At 42.7% G+C, this 16,002-nt stretch overlaps 1 protein-coding gene across 2 annotated transcripts in view; it reads left to right on the top strand.

Moving 5' to 3' along the window:
- The first annotated feature begins 6,018 nt into the window (after positions 1-6,018).
- Positions 6,019-16,002, top strand: part of CARHSP1 (calcium regulated heat stable protein 1) — a 29,889-nt gene continuing 19,905 nt past the window's right edge. The window contains exon 1 of one of the 2 annotated variants that reach the window (XM_030460141.1): positions 6,019-6,166. The gene's annotated coding sequence lies outside the window, so the exon portion shown is untranslated. Of the gene's footprint in view, positions 6,167-7,368; positions 7,486-16,002 lie in introns of those variants that run through there. The other variant, XM_030460140.1, reaches the window with a different exon arrangement.

The raw sequence follows: 16,002 nt of genomic DNA, 5'->3' as shown, positions 1-16,002 counted from the left end.
TGAAAATTTTACATCTTATTTGCATGTTTACTTAATGCAACATTTACTCCCATTCTCCAGATTTATATAGCAGATTTTGACTCGTCCTTCATCCCTCCACCCCCAACATTTTGTGACACTTTTTCTGATATTTGATCTCTTGATGACGATACAAAATTAGATTAATGCTTCTTAATCAGTTTTTTAATTCCCAAATTCCTTGTCAGAGTGTGGTCTCATCTTGTACACAGACTTGCAGAAAGGACATTGAATTCTTTGCATAAAGATTTGTTTATATTTTCCTGTGCAGTAGTCCCATGCATTCAACTAAATACTGACTTACAAACTTAAGTGGTTTGTTATATTGGGACCTTCTCTATGCAATTATTAGAAGGATTTCCTCTGAGGTGAATGCAGCAGTTTCAGTCAAGAAGTATGCAGTTATACAAGAACATGACTGCTAATGTCCCCATGCATTTTCCATCCCAATAAACTAATATCTACTTTCTTACCAGGCATGTGATCTATAAAAGCACTTTCTGAGAACTGGACAATCATATTTCAGCATGTTCACCTTTATCAGCTCATCCTATTCCTCTCCTTGCAAGAAGGTGCCATCAGCTATCACTACCCTGAACTTCACCCTAAGGACAGTGGAATAGTCTTTATTGTGTAGCACTTTGAAATAAAGCACAACTACATTTGTTTCCTAGTCTCTATTCTACTGTACAGTTGAGAAACATGAAGTGCCATAAAAAGAACCTGGAAGATTATGGAAATCACAAACAAGCTTCTTGCATAAGGACAAGCTGCATTTAGAAAAACAACACAGTCACTATTTATTGGGTGCTGTACAATAAGCCAGATCAATCCTGTTGCTCTGTAAGGAGAATTTGTTACCCTTGTATACATCATTCCCCTCTTTCTGTAAGACAGAATTCTCACTGAATTTCTTTCAAACCGATTCTTGATGCCTGTTGAGTCACCACATAATGAATCCCTTCTGTTGTTTAGACATGAGTATTTGCATCAAAAGCAGAGTGCAAAACTCTGAATCCAAAGGGAAGCAGTGCAGTTAAACTTACCTCCATGGGGTCCAGAAGAGAAATGCAGGAGTAAGGAGCACTGCTATCTGTTAACCTTACCATCCTCACAATTTTTTTCTCTAGTTGTTGAATGCATTATGAGCCTTGCTCAAATCACACTGGGAGACAATAGAAATTTTATTATTTGCTTAGAGCACAATAATTCGAAGGATATATTCTTTGCAATTAGAGATGTCATAGAACTGAACACTTCACCAAAGATATGGGAGAAGTGGGGTTTGGCCCATTTTATCTGAATAGATATGAGCCTACATCAGGCATATGTATTTCTTGTGGTTCTTTGTGGTCATCAGTCTTGGAGTGCTTTGTTGATTCTGTTCCTTTTGGTAAGAATAATCTGATTTTTATTAACCCAGTTGTGAAGGAATCACCTATTGATGTATCACCTATTGATGAGGGGAATCTTCAGGAGGAGTAGAGTCCAGTACTCAAGACCCACTTAGATGCCTTTCACAGTTTACTTGTGCCAAGAGAGTCCATCTGAGAGAGAGGTACTGAAAAACAGTTTTGTCTCCCCTGAGCATTGCCTTAGTTAAAGCTTCCCATGTTTAGCTTGAGTGTCCTCTCCATCCAGCTACTAAAATAGGGGCAAAATGCCAATCTTTCTCTGGCTATTGTTTTCAAACAGGAATGGAATCAGTATTTAGTTCCTGAAGGAAGGAGGGTTAGGAATCCTTGTCAGAGCAATTGGCTGAAAGTATCTATGTTCTTTTTAACTGGTGACTTGAGATGCACTTTTCTAACTTTCTGTCACTCATACTTGTTACGTTTCATCAGACTACACATCCTTCATATGGTTCTAAAAGAAAAGGTGTAATGTACTCCCTGGCCAAGCCCCATGCCCACTTTTGTGCATATACACTCCTTGCACAGATCACAGGTGCCAGGTCTGTAAGCAGATATCTCTTGTATGTTCTTCTGCATGTGCTGAATTTATATGCATTCACTGCATTCCAAGAAGGAATTTTGCCTATTTCAACCTTGTAAAAGTTTCCATTCCATTTAATTCTAAATTTTAAAATGCCTCAAACATGAAGTACCTAAAGAAAAAGCTTTATAAAAAAACAATTTATTTCAAAGCAAACTACTCTTTCTATGGCTTCAGTGTTCCTCTAATAGAGGAGAATTCCTCTAATAGGCAGAGAATTCTGCCTTCCCATTTCATTTCCTAATAAGTGTAGCTATTCTCTGTTTGGTATGAGAAGCCTCGACTTCTCCAGCACTTTCTGAGTTTCACTTTCTAATTTCACTTTTTGAGACTCTTTAGACTTGTATCTAAAAAAAGAACTGATAAGGAGGGTGAATGTCAAGTCTGATCATCAAATATTTAAACCTGGCAGGCTTGCTAGCCTGTGAAAACAGCACTGCTTTGCCAGATCTAACTTGCCATTGTTGTTTTTCAGAGAACTTGAGGTAATGTGCATATGTAATTTTATATCTGGTGATTTTAAGAGAAAATGAGGACAGATATGCAAACATGGAGTGTGCCTTTAATTGTGTTTGGTAGATCAGAACAAGTAATCATGCATTAAGAAATATAGCTGGGATAATGCATTTTTCTCTCCCTAGTGTGGGAGTGAAAACACTAATGGGATCAGTGCCCAAAAGGAGACAAACACAAATAGTCTCACTCATATATCACACTGATCACAAATACAGGAAATGGTATCTTGTTACATGGACTGTGAATGCAGTTTCTGCTACAAAATTCTGGATACAGAAGTACAGAAAATCCTCTAGATGCTAGGAAATTGGAGTCTTGTTCTGATATCTTTCTCCGTTGTATTCTTTTCCATCTCTGTTTTCTTTCACTTAATAATTCTAGCACTATGGGAATCTTTACCTAATACTTTTTTCAAGAAATATAATCCAGTCTCGGTTGGAGGATATTGCATTTACAACAGTTTTGGAAGAATCTCATTCAAGACATACTGCTAGTAAGAGACAGTTTTTTTCCAAAAGAAATAGTAATTTCAGCCCTAGGGATGTAAAGATATTTATACCAGTTTAATCACAGCTATCACATAGAATCAACTGACAATCAACAGAGCTCTTTGCAGGATGTAAAGTTTAAGCACAAACATGACCTCTATATGCAGCTTAGAATCCAAACACAACAGACTGAGAAAAGAGAAGAATGGTGTGTATTCTGAAGATGGCCAGGGAGTGAGGGAATAGAAACTTACCATATGAAAATTCATATGTTCATGAAAATTGCTGTCCTTTGTATTTCAGCTCATCACAGCTGCAGCTGTCATATGCTGAAGTGATGCTGCTGCCTACACGTTCGATGTTTGTGGTTTTCCTCCAGGCAGTTGCCATCTATTGAAGCAGGTCATAAAAACAACCCAACCCACTTGCACGGTAGGATTGTTTTCTAGTGTCTTTTTCATGATAAAGGCTTCACAATGTGTTCATTTGGAAAGAGCATAGCCCTCCATTGCTCTTGTAGATTAATTTCCTTTTAATATGCTGTACCTTAGGAGGGAAACTTCAGCTGGGATGCTGCATCTTGTCCTCAAATGTTAATGCCCTTTGCCTATCAGTTCCTGATCTGACCCTCCAGCATGCATAGTGCAAAACTTGGCATAGGCTCCTGTGTAGATCCCTGCAATGAATGGAAATCAACTTGGCTTCTTGACTTCTTATGGCAAGTTCAGAGCACACAGGCTTCACTGTGAATGAAATGCTGAGTCTGCTAAGGCATCAGCTGAAAACAGGTTAAGCTTTTAGGGAGGACTGAGGTGGCTTCAGGATGTGAGTCTCCATGGAGCAGCTGAGCAAGCAGAGTGGTCAGTGAGGCAACTTGTGATAATGATCAAGACATAAACAACAGGAGTAAGGAGTAGAAGATGCTTTCTAAAGAGAGATTAGGGGAAAATATTTTATATCTGCCGGGTATTCAGTATTTAATAAATAAAAAGCAAATGGCAGAGTAAATAGTTAAGGTTTTTTTTCCTTCTTCTAGTAGTGTTCTTTTAAGGATGCCTATTGCTTATGAAGAAGTAAGACCACAGAGAAGACAAGAGAAGTATTGGTCTTGTAACACCGCAATTTCCTTGGACCTCACCATGCTGAAAAGCTCAGCTTTTCAGTGTTTCTACTTCAGCATAATTCATACACACTATTTTTTCTGGAGTAAAAAACTGTATCGTTTTGACTGTGAAGACAAGCAATATGGAAGAACAAGTTTGAGAGCTGAACATGAGGGATGGCCTCAAGAGCAATGGACAGACGATGCCAAAATATCTGATAGCTGTGTGTCTTCTGTCTGATTTAATGCATTAAATGATTTCTCTGCTCAAGAAAAACGTGTTTCTTTAGAAAGTGTGAAAGCTGAAGGCACACTAGCCATGAGAAAAAGTGATCTGCAGTGACAAAATGAATTATGCCCCCTAGCAAGCTGAAACTCTTGCCTTGGTATGATGTTCCTTACTTTCTAATAAAGACAACTAAACTTCACCTACATGCAAATCGTGGGAAGAAGAGCGTGGAACTGGTTAGCATAACAGAGGAAGAATGAACATAGGAAGCCTGCTAATGACCAGCCCATGCCACTGCATTATTTCACTGGCCAAGTGAAATAGCCAACTGGTAAAATTTAGAGTTAAGCAATACCTATTTGGCAGGGATTTTGTACACCTTCCAGGAGTATAAACGGGAGGCAATTACAGCCTGGAGCTGGCTTATTCCTTGTCCTTTACAGAGTCTCAAGTGAGGGTCTGGAACTCATTTCTCACCCTGCTATTAGGAATACTCTGGATTTGATAACTAAGTTTGGGGGCTAAATCCTCCCCTCGGAAAAAGTGAAAAGATATTTGACAACATTCTTGTTGAGAAGGTTGTGTTAGTGCTACTTTTACTACACAATATTATTGATGACCATACAGAGATTTGTTTTTGTTATTTTAAAACTGCAAAGGGTTTGCAAGGTTGTTTGTATCTGTAACAAGCATTAACTGAATTCTAGACTCTAACCACACAGGGAGATCTGGGGGTTTTTTAAGACAATTTTTTTCCCCTGGCCTTGCTGCTATGATTTATCTGAGAACAGCAAAGATGTTCTCAATTTCTAAGCTTAGCTAACTGAACAGAACTCATCTGAAGCATGATTCAAAATTACAGATGATTAAGATAGTGAGAGCCTACAATAACTTGTCAGATACCTTGTATGAAAAGAAAATTATCTCATAAAATAGAATGACTGTATCTTGTTGCACAGTAAACAGCTTCAAGTAAAAGCAGATCATTTGCTTTTGGTTTGGCACATTGGTGTTGCACTGCTCTATTTCCAGTCAGCATTGTGACTGGGCAGGAGAATATGAAGTGTAATGGGGCACTCTGGACACAAGCATATTTAATATGCCAGACATTCAAGGAGTTAAGGGTATTTTTCCTCCTATTATTCTCTGCTACAATCTGATTACTCTGATCATTAAGAGCCTGCTTCTAATTTAATTTACAGTCCATTCATGTCGAGCCTATGCTCTTTTTGCTTGTGCCAGCCATATCTTTTAGATTCAACAGTTCCAAAAAGGAGTCCAGAAGTTAGAACTGGAAAGTAGGTTTGTCTTTGCAATGTGTAGAGCAGCCCTAGATTAATTCATGCCTTTCTAATGGAGGTGGACAGTATTGACCCTGTGTTGAGTACCAGTACTCATCCAATTACTTCAGAGCTGTTTAGGCCACCTCATCCTTGCTGCTGTGCAGGGATGTGTATCACCCACTTTTACTAATGAATCACATTAGTTGATACGTTTTCCCCCTACACACTCATTTTCTTGAGTCAAATTGTGTAAGTAATTGCACTTTGAAAACTTCAAATGAATGAAAAGTGGCATAATGATGCTATATTATCAAGAAATCCTTCTGCTTTTTCCCTGTCAGGACTCCTGAGGGGAGTGCTCGGTGCCTGATCAAACAGACAGGAAACCAGAGCAGCCGGAGAGTACCGGTCACCTCCGGACCGTGAGCGTCAGGCCCGGCCCAGCCGCAGTGGCCTCGGGGAGAGTCCCAGCCCCGCCTGCATCCTGGGAAGGAGCCAACACCGCCCTGCTGCCACCAGGGACCGGGAGAGCAAGGTAGGCATGTGTGCTGAAGGTGAAGAACCAGTTGTTAGTAATTGTACTGAGGAAAAGGAGAAGGGGAGACAACTTGGAGTGCAGTGGGAAAATGAGACCTCTCTGGTCTTCAGCAGGTGGTGAAAAAAGCAGCAGGGAAAATCCCATTTCCTAGCTGGGATAACTGGTGGGGCATGCGCCCATTCCAATGCAGGATCCCCCAAGCCCACAGAGTATTGAAAACCAGCCTTTGTGACTGCAGACATATGTTGTCACCGGTCTCCCATTGGCCATGGATTTATGTTTGGAAGGAGGAGGAAGAGAGAGGAAAGGAAGAGGGATGGCTCATGAGCTCTTATCTGCACAGCTATAGTCCCAGGCCCTGTGACTAGGGAGATGGCTCTGAGTAATGCTTGCTTACGTAGTGCTTTCCTTTCATTCTCCTCCATCTCGAAAAATTGGTCACGTTTGCCACACAAAGCAATAGAGAAAAGGCTCCAGGAATGAAATTAATGTTTTAAGCAAGAAAAGTCATCAGCCCCATTACTATGTAGGTTAAAAAGGTATCTTGTGTGGAGCAAAGTCCACTGAGTTATGCTGGAAGCTGACCATGTGATTGACACAGGAAGCTGGTTACATCATACTCTGCAGCCTCTTCTAGATCCCCTGTCTCAGATCAAACATCGTGTGCTTGGTTTTCCTCTTGCAAAAAAAGCACTGATAGAATCTGTGTGAAGCAAGTTTATCAGAAGTTGCACATTGCTGTATCTTACATGGGTTTGATTGGTTAAAATAGTCTATACTTCCATTTTCTATAAATCTTACCTGTGTCAAAACATGAGGACATGTTTTGTTTGGCACTTGTAAGTGGAAAAGAACCAGAAAGAATTCATGCATAAGCTCTCTTCTTAAAACCATGTTCTAAAATACTTTGGTTTATCATCAGCTAGGCAAATGTGCACAAAAAAACAAACAAATAAAAAAACCACAGCAAAACAAAGCAAAACAAAAAAACCACCAAAAAACCCCCAAAGCTCCCAGCCTAGTAGGACGCATCAGAAGACAGCAACTTTCGGCTTTGTTTCCCGAGCCAGGCGTCCCCCCCCCAATCCCGCTGCCGTGCCCGCAGGGAGCACTCCCGGGACTGGGGCAGGGAGGCGGTGGCCGGGGCGGAGCGGAGCGGGGCTGCCGATGGTACCAGGGCGGAGCGGAGTGGGACGGGAGGAGTGAGGCTGCTGGCCCGCCCCCCTCCTTATACCGCGGGTCTCGGCACGGCAGCCCCGCTCCGCCCGCCAGCCCGGCCCGCTGCGGATGCTGCCGCCGAGCCCTTCGTGCCCTCGGTGAGTGGGGCCCGGCCGGCAGCGGCGGCCGGGATGGGGGGGAAGTGTAGGGGCAGGGAGGCTGCGGGATGCTTTTGTGGCTGGTTGTGGGTTTTTGTCCTCGAGTAAAGTCGAGGGAAGGTCGTTTCGCTGTGCGCCGGGAGTGCGGCGTGGCCGGCTCGGGCAGTGCTTCTCAGGTCTGGAACCCCGCACAGGGGAGGGAAGCAGGTCGGGTGTGCCTGCTGGGAGGTGTGTCGTGCTCTGCTCTCGCCTCCTCCTTTCAGTAGATTTATTTCTATTGAAGTATTAGGGCTAGTTTGCTACTTCCACACACACACCTCCTCCCCTTTGTTTTTAGGAACTGAGGATGTTTCATTGCTACGCTCACAATTGCTTATTTTATAAATCACGAAAAAGACAAGGCATGCTAGATAAGAATTTGTCCCCTCTAGGAAGAAAAAGGTCCAAGAGCACTGGTTGCTTAGAGGGGATACTTCAGAACTTCCTAGAGTCTTGCTAGAGTCTGTTGTTGTGAGAGGAACGGTTTAATCTTAGAGTCAGCACCTCTGTTCATCAAAACTAGGGAAAACAACCCTTATTTCCTGTCCTCTTTGCATGTTGGATGTGTATGCATGTAATTTTTTGCCATTTTAGAGAAGCCTCTGGGGTTAATTTTGCGTTTGTGGCTCTGAATTTGGCTTTTAAGGAGGGGATTTGAAGTTCTTTTTTCAAGGTTCTTGTTGGAACTGCTGTTTGCAAAACCTTCTGTGATGCCAGATTTGATTTCTTGGAGAGTCCAAATAAGTTCTGAAGCTGCTGTGACATGACCCTCCTGATGATTATTTTGTGTGAAGTTGAGAAAGGTTTATTTGACTGCTCTTCTTAACCTTCACCTTCTGAGTATTATGTTATGTTTGGCAAACATATTTTCTTTCCTTCTGTTGATTATTAATAATGGAAGACAGCAAGTTCCATGAAGGTAGTGGTGGAGGGCTTGCATTTTCATAAAGGCAGCTTAGTGTTTTGTTTAATCTAAACATGCTTAACTAACATATAGTTAACTATATATATAATTATTTTTTTTTTAAAGTATGCATATGTGAAGACTTCGTGTTTACAGAAAAAAATTGTGTGTGCCAAAGAAAATGTAGGAAAGATGTGACTGTTCTTTGGCAAAGGCTATATTTTCACATGCTACATGGGGGTGTAAAAGGAGAGAAAACACGTTTCTTGCAATTGGCCTTTGCAGGGGCAGAGCTGAGGCTTCAGCTCATCCCACAGCCCCGTGTGTGTTGTGACACACAGGTGTGACATGACTGCCTGCATGGGAGTGCTGCCTTTCTGTCCTCCCTGTGTCTTGTGCACTTGCTTCTGGCTATAGATATTGTCTCCAGTGCCCTGTGCTTCTATCATTGTGGTTTGTCTGTGGTTGTACGTATTTTGACCAGCACCATCCCCTCCTTTACTTGCATGTGTGTAACACAGAAATACATGCAAGCAAATAATCTGAAAGTATCCAGATAATGCTGACTTCTGTCTTCTCTCATGACTGCTGCTTTTTGGGTAGTGGTGTACTCTTGGTGAATCCAGTCTTTTTACACAGTTGAAGAATTAAACTCACCATGAGTATGAATGTATCTACTGCTAGTAGACTGTGTTTGTCTTGCAGTATGCGAGATGTGGTTCTTTGTATCAAAGAACATGTGTGAGGGTATATTTCTAGGTGATAGCACCAGCAGGCAAGGCCCAAGGTTGTTCTTGGTGCTAAACCTGTCAGTGACAGAAGTTAAATTAAGTCTTCCCCTGCTTTCATTTCAACTCGAGTGGGCTGTGGGGTGCAGAAGCAGTTGAGGCCTCCAGGTTATGGCTACGGTGGCTTCAGGATATTACTGATTTAATCTTTTGGGGTTTTTTTGTCTCTAGTTTCTATCAAGAACCATTTTTGCATCACTGATCATTAGGTAGACTTTGGAGGGACTGATAATAGTTGTTTGAAACTTGGACGGCAAGTGTTGAGGATGTGCTACACGGGGCTGAGCAAGGCAGAGCTCATCAACTTCCACACTGAAGCAGGACAGGGAAGTGAGTTGGTGGGAGCTGGGATCACATCCCTTCCCTGTAGATGAGAGCTGCCTTCTTTGGTGGCTGGCAGACAACAGGGCTGGGAACAGCACTCTGCACAGCTGAAGAGTGGCAATCTTTAAGGAGGAAAAAAGAAATTAAATTAAATGCTTGTTGGGGCTTTTTTCTGCATGACAGTTCTAATGCAAATCCTGCTTTTTGCAACGGGTTGGTGTTGGGAACCAAACAATAAGAAACAGGTGAAACACTGTGTAGAGAAACAAGCGACTCAGAGTGGTGATTTGGGTTTGCATGACGTGTCACTCCCCAGCATAGTTCAGATAAATTGAAAAATAGAAAGCATTCATCTGACTAACCACTTTCTTTTTTCTCTCAGGGTAGAATTGTTTTGCTTCCTTTTATCTCAGTCTAATACTGTAGTTTCCTCGTGTCTGAGGTAGCCCCCTGGACAGATCAGTAATCTTCATTTTGTCTTTCTTCCACACTGATCTCTGTTCATTTCCGTTCATGGCTGTTTGTTTGGATAGTCTCTGAGTGCTGCAGGGGGTAACTCAAGCCTGGGTGAAGCAGCTGTATCCTTGAGCTGCACTCTGCTCTTCTGTCATTTTGTTCCTCTGAGATGACCTCTGCTAGCTAGGTAGCAGTTTCAGGGTTTTTTCTTTGTGCTGGTTCTCCTTTTCATGACATACATGTGGATATAGCTGATGTGATATAACCTATGTTTGCAGGAAGATCACCAAGCAAGGCAGTTGTTGTCTGTGCAGATAACACAGATGGTGCTGCATACATGATGTTGAGATCTCCCTGTTGAAGCATTGCTTCTTGTAGAGTCTCCTTTCTGGGAATAAACAGCTGCCCCTTGGTTTTTGTAAGTAAGAAAAAGTGAGATCAATTTGGAGGAAGACTTTGCTTTTTTCCCCTCAGCTAGCTACTAAGAAAAACAGACATTAAGGTTCTGAAGATGCAGAAATGGGAATCATGCTGTAATGAGGTGGCACCTCAGAGAACCATTCCTGCCTTGGCAGCATGTGTGAAACACATCTGGGAGAGGAACCGAACACTTTCTTTGTCTCTGCATGGTGCAGAAAAACACTTATTGGCTTTCCTTTCTGTCATTTTTGCGGCATGTGGAGTACATTAAAATGTGCTTGTATTGTTTGCTTTCCCCCAGGGAAGCTGTAAAATGCCATGCGAGTCAAGTCATATCTTCTCAGGCTTGGCTATAGGGCTTATGAGTAAATGGGGTGTGGGTTCTGCCCTGGGAACCTGACCTCATGCTAATGGATAGGGCTTCAACAGCCTGGAAAATCCCCTTCTGCTTCAGTGAAGTCAGGTTTCATTTGTGTTGTTCCTCTGGTGTTATGATCTTACTGACTGATTTCAGAGGCTTGATGGTTCTGTAGTTGCCATTAGTTTGAGGCTGTGGCACAGCTCCTTTTTTCACTGGGTTGATGTAAAATATAGATAAATAATGAAGTAACCTAAGAAATCCTTTTAAAATAATGATTTAATATCTTGGGTGCAAGGACACTCACGTTAAGAGGTTGCTGCATTATTAATGCAATTTGGAAACTGAATAGTAGTCTAAAGGAAGCGAACATTAAGTTTTTGACCCATTATCTATTATGTGAGTGTTAAGCTTCACAGGATAATTTAGAACTTGTCTTGAATTCCGTGTTTCTTCAGAAAGTAACTGGAGAAAGGGTGGTGGTCTCAACAGGTGTTTAAAAACTAGGATACATCAAGGACACAAATGAGAATTTGGCCTTGGGTTCTTGCCAGGCTGTTTGGGCAATAATTCTGTTCTGTGCCCTGTGGCCATGCATTTCACCGTATAGCTGGGTCTGAGAAGGTCAACTTAGGGTTGAGTTGCAGCCTCACTTTGAAAGGTGATGAGATAATGGGGGGATAAAAGCACAGAGAAAACAAAATAACCTGCAGTTAAATTCCTGGGTGGTTTTTGACCAAGAGCAGCAGTGCAGGGAAGGGCTCTGTTAGAGTTTTCTGGAAGAAGCAAGTAAGCCTTCGTGTGCTGTGTTTCACAGCTATGTTCCTGCTCCCATGGCCCTGTGCCTGATCTGATCACAGACTGCATTGTGAGGGAGAAAGGAAAATGGAGAACCTTGACCTGATAGTTCCTCTTGAATATTAAACCATGCTGGCCCTTTGCCATGCCTTATGAGCAGCACATGACTTCAGAAGTGGCAGAGCATTAGGAGCTAAGGCTGATGCCAAGAAAGCAAAAAGAAAATGTTTTGGTGCCATTTGGAGTGGGAGCTTGTGACATAACAGGCTGGGGACTCCTGTGAAAGGGGTGGGAAGCCCAGCTGGACTCAGGGGTGCTGCAGTGGCTGATGAGTGGGGTGCTCCCATGCTGTGCTCTGGGAGTCTGCAGCCACAGGGCTCTGCCTTGCTCAGCCCCGTGTAGCACATCACAGCAGCAGAGGTGTGTGTGTGTCTGTGGGTGTGTGTATGTGTGTCCTGTGGCAGAAGGCAGGCTGGGTTCACCTCGCCTTCCCAGAGCTGGTTTTGAGCAGGGTGAAGGGTATTCTGTGAGGGCATCTCTGCCATGGGAAATTTCTCTGCTTTCCTTAAAACACAACTCTGCATCTTAAAACTTTTCCAGGAGTGCTGCTTTCCGTAAGTTCTCAAATTCTTCACCACTTTCTATTTAAGGGACTGTCCAGACAAAGAGTAGTCTTTGTCCAGGAAATAAACATTTAATCCTGCCTGTCCTATTGGGAAGGAATATTCTTTTCATGTTACTACTCATTCGAAGTTTGGCTTGTTTACATTGACCAGCCAGCCAAGTTAACCAAGGCACTCTAGGAATAGGGACTCTTATTTTTTTTGAGCTCTTGCCTTCTCAGTGATTATAATTTGGTCACTTTCTCTTCATGGTATGATTTCAGAAGGCTGGTCAAAGTCATTTGCTTGTTTTCAGTTGTGTCAGTGACTTGATTAAAGTAAGCTTGCTCATGATTGCAACTTTTTGACAATTACTTAAAAGGGTAAATGAAATTGTAAAAAGAAAATTATTTTAAGTTGCTTTTTGGTAAAGTTTACACCTGCTACAGTGGTGTAAATAAATTCTTTGGATTTTTTCACCCTGCGGAGGAAGGTGGTTCTTGGCTGTACAGCATCATATCCAGACCTGGAGCTCTCCAGACAGCAACCAGGAAAAGCGGAATGCTCTCGGCTGTGTAGATTGTGACTCTATTTCCTCCAATATTTGAAGAAAATCTAAGAATGAGAATTATGAAACATTCTAATAATCTTTTCATAGATTTATGGTGGAGACTGGTGTGAAGAGTTCTTGAAGTATTTAAGAGCATTTCACATGGCAGGTTTTTCATTTTACTGGAGAGAGTAAATACAGTGAATATTTGTGGAAAAAGGAAAGGAAAAATGCTGGACATGTGCTAGGCTGGTTTAATTGGGGTCTGGGAGCCTAACTGAATTTGTTCTTAAATGCTTCAGTGTGTCTACAGTGCTGTCTCTTCTCTGGTACTCCAGTGCTGTGGAGCTCTGCAGCCTGGACTCTCCGGGCCACTAAGACCAAGGTGAACCCACCAGATGTGCATGCACCTGGTTTCCTAGTGTCATGACATTACTTTTTACTTTTTCTGGACTTCTGTCTCGCTTCTGAGGCAGACAGGTATGCAAGCTTACCTGAGGCTTCTTGCAAAATGATCTAGATAAAAATAGCAAAGGCGGTGTTACACATTTCCCTGACTTCCATTTTCTCACTTATCTCAAATCTCTCTTGGTTGTGGGTCTGCTCCAGCTTTGTGTCTCTCCAATACAGACCCTCTGTGCATTCTGCTACAGCCTTGTGGGAAGGACTGCACCCCATGCTGAGTTTGGGGGGGCTGCTGTAGGAAGGAGCACCTCAGCAGCCTTTTCCTTCTGGCTGCATGCATGACTCCTGCCTGCTTTTGACAGGAAAGGCTGTGGGTAGGGTGTTGGGCTGTGAATCTCAGATATATGAAGACTCTTCCCTGGAGAGCCCTGTGTGAGGGTGTGTTGAAGATGCATCTCCATCCTTGGCATGTCCTGTGGTGTGTGCTCAGGGCTCGTTTTGCAGCTGGGCTGCTCGCCCTGTGCTCTGTGTGTGTGGCAGGCAGAATCTCAGCTTGCTTTTGGGTTTCACCCATCCCCATCAAGACTGCCAGCTGGCTGTCAGTGCCCCCCACATGCCTGCCCTCAGTACATATGTTCTGCTAAGTGTAGCCATTTTCTTGGTTCCTTCCACCTGACTTGGTGCAGGAGCCCTGGCACTTGCTAGGAGGGGTGTTAGCCCATTGTGCTGGTGTTGGGTGGCTACGTGCATGTGGGAGGCTGATACCAGCTCCCAGGCAAATCTGGAAAATGTTAACTTCTTAGTCATGTAACTATTAGCACATGGCCAAAGGCATAAATTGAATAAAAATTACCTTTCACCAAGGCACACATTGCCATTGGTGTGTGCAGAGTTTGCTTTGTTTGTATGTGTTGGTTTTTTGTGTTCCACTACATGTTTGCAATTAAAGTAGATACAGCTCTTTGGGGCAGAAACTGCTGTAATACAATAGTTTATGCATCTTGCTGTCAAACTTGTGCTTCTATATTGATTTTTATTTTTATTTTTATTTTTATTTTTATTTTTGAAAAACAGACAAGCCTCAAGATTCATCTGCTTTTTTCCAACTGTAACAGTTGATTTCTACCTTCCCTGAAAAGCTTATGTTGCCTGTTCACTTGGTTTGGTCTTGATTGGCTTTTGAGCATTAGAACAGTAGACATAAATAATAACAACAACAGCATCTGTGATTCTGATCAGCTCTGCCCTGTTCCATACACTTCCAGCACATCAGTGGAGGCATGAATCTCCAAACCACAGCATGGGAAATTGTTTTGTTGATGTTTGTAAGTATCCAGCCTCACACGCCTGCCTGTGCTGGCGCTGCACTTTTGCAGGCAGTAACACACAATATGAATCCTTTCACCATTTAACTGGCTCTGAACACAGAGTGGATGTGCTGAGCAAGAAAGACTTGTTTGTGCACACATGGTTATCAGGGGAAGCAATCAAACTCCCTGTAGGTCCTTTTTCTCATTAGTTGGCTAAGAACGATGCATTGCTTTCAGTAGACCTGTTGGACTATTGGTATTTTAAGCCATATCTGAGACTAAAAGGAGTTTTTTTCCTGGAAGCCTATAATCAGTGATGGTTTCCAAACTGGAAAAGAGCCAAAGGGATGTGATGGTGGGTTTGTATAACATGTAGTTTCTGACAGGTTTAGGGTGTTTAGTGCAGTGGTTGCTGTTTCTGAAAGAGTTCTAGGGGCTGGGAGCTGTGGGTGTGTGCTCTGGCTGTATTACTGTGCACGCAATCACAGATTTGATTACACCATGTAGGGTCTACGTGTTTGTCAGTGCAGCAAACCACATGGATCTATGTAAAGCAGCAGCTCACAGTAGGGATAGTTGTGCTGCCAAGACTGAGCTGAGGGGAGGTCTAACATAAGGTAAGGTAAAATGGCAACATTTTCTGTTTCTCAGGTTAGTTGTGTATGTTTGCTTATTTACTCTCTGTTTTGAGTAGTTTGAGTGTTTGAGAAACAATAGATTTGTGCAATGTGTATATTTATGTAGTACTTGCCCTATAGACTTTATTTTTAAAAAAATTAAGACAATTTCAGCTTCAGGGTCAAGAACTATGCATTAGTTTTATAGTGTTGATGAAGGACTTGCCTCCTGGTGGAGTGTATGACTTGTTTGTGGACAATGTTCATGAATGCAGAGCCTGAAGATCTATTGCCTCAATCTCCTTTTCACCAAAAGAAGAATAAAATGCCTTGTAGGGATATTTTTTGGTATTGGGACAGGCACCTTGGCAGTGTGTGTGCTGTGTCTCAGCTTGCTGCTGTGGGTCAGAGACATGGGCTGCAGGAGGGGTAGGTGCTGGCAAGGGCTTAGAAGTCCAGGCTGAAGAGGCACAGCACTGTTGCCCACTGGCAGAGAAAAGCAGGGGAGCAAGGGCCCTCCCTCTGTTGGGCTGGTTTGCAAGAAGTCTGTTTTCACCATTCCTTCCTCTCCAGAGGTATGATCCAGACTGGTGAGAGACAGACTCTGGGTGTGAGCAGGAAGCCAAGGCTGGTGGTTGTCAGCCTGATGAACTTCTGTGGCTCTCTCAGGGTTTTGTATCCAAAGGCAGGGACAATGCTGGACCTCACTATGCTGCTGCAAAGGAGGCTGCTACAGCTCTGCTTCAGAGCTGAGGAAATCAGGACACTGAGAGGGAGTCTCAGGGTGACAGGTACAAGCTTGAGCTGGTGAGATATACATTAGATTGGGTTGAGAAATATAGTAGAGGAAAGAAGAAAAATAAATGCAATTGCGAATTGGGCCAGTGATTATAAGCATATTTATATATATTTATATGAACTTTCTCCATTAAAATTCAGGTCTGTC

Source organism: Calypte anna, chromosome 14, assembly GCF_003957555.1.
Source record: "Calypte anna isolate BGI_N300 chromosome 14, bCalAnn1_v1.p, whole genome shotgun sequence".
In the NCBI taxonomy this organism is placed as follows: domain Eukaryota; kingdom Metazoa; phylum Chordata; class Aves; order Apodiformes; family Trochilidae; genus Calypte; species Calypte anna.
This window is presented reverse-complemented; position numbering and strand designations above follow the sequence as displayed.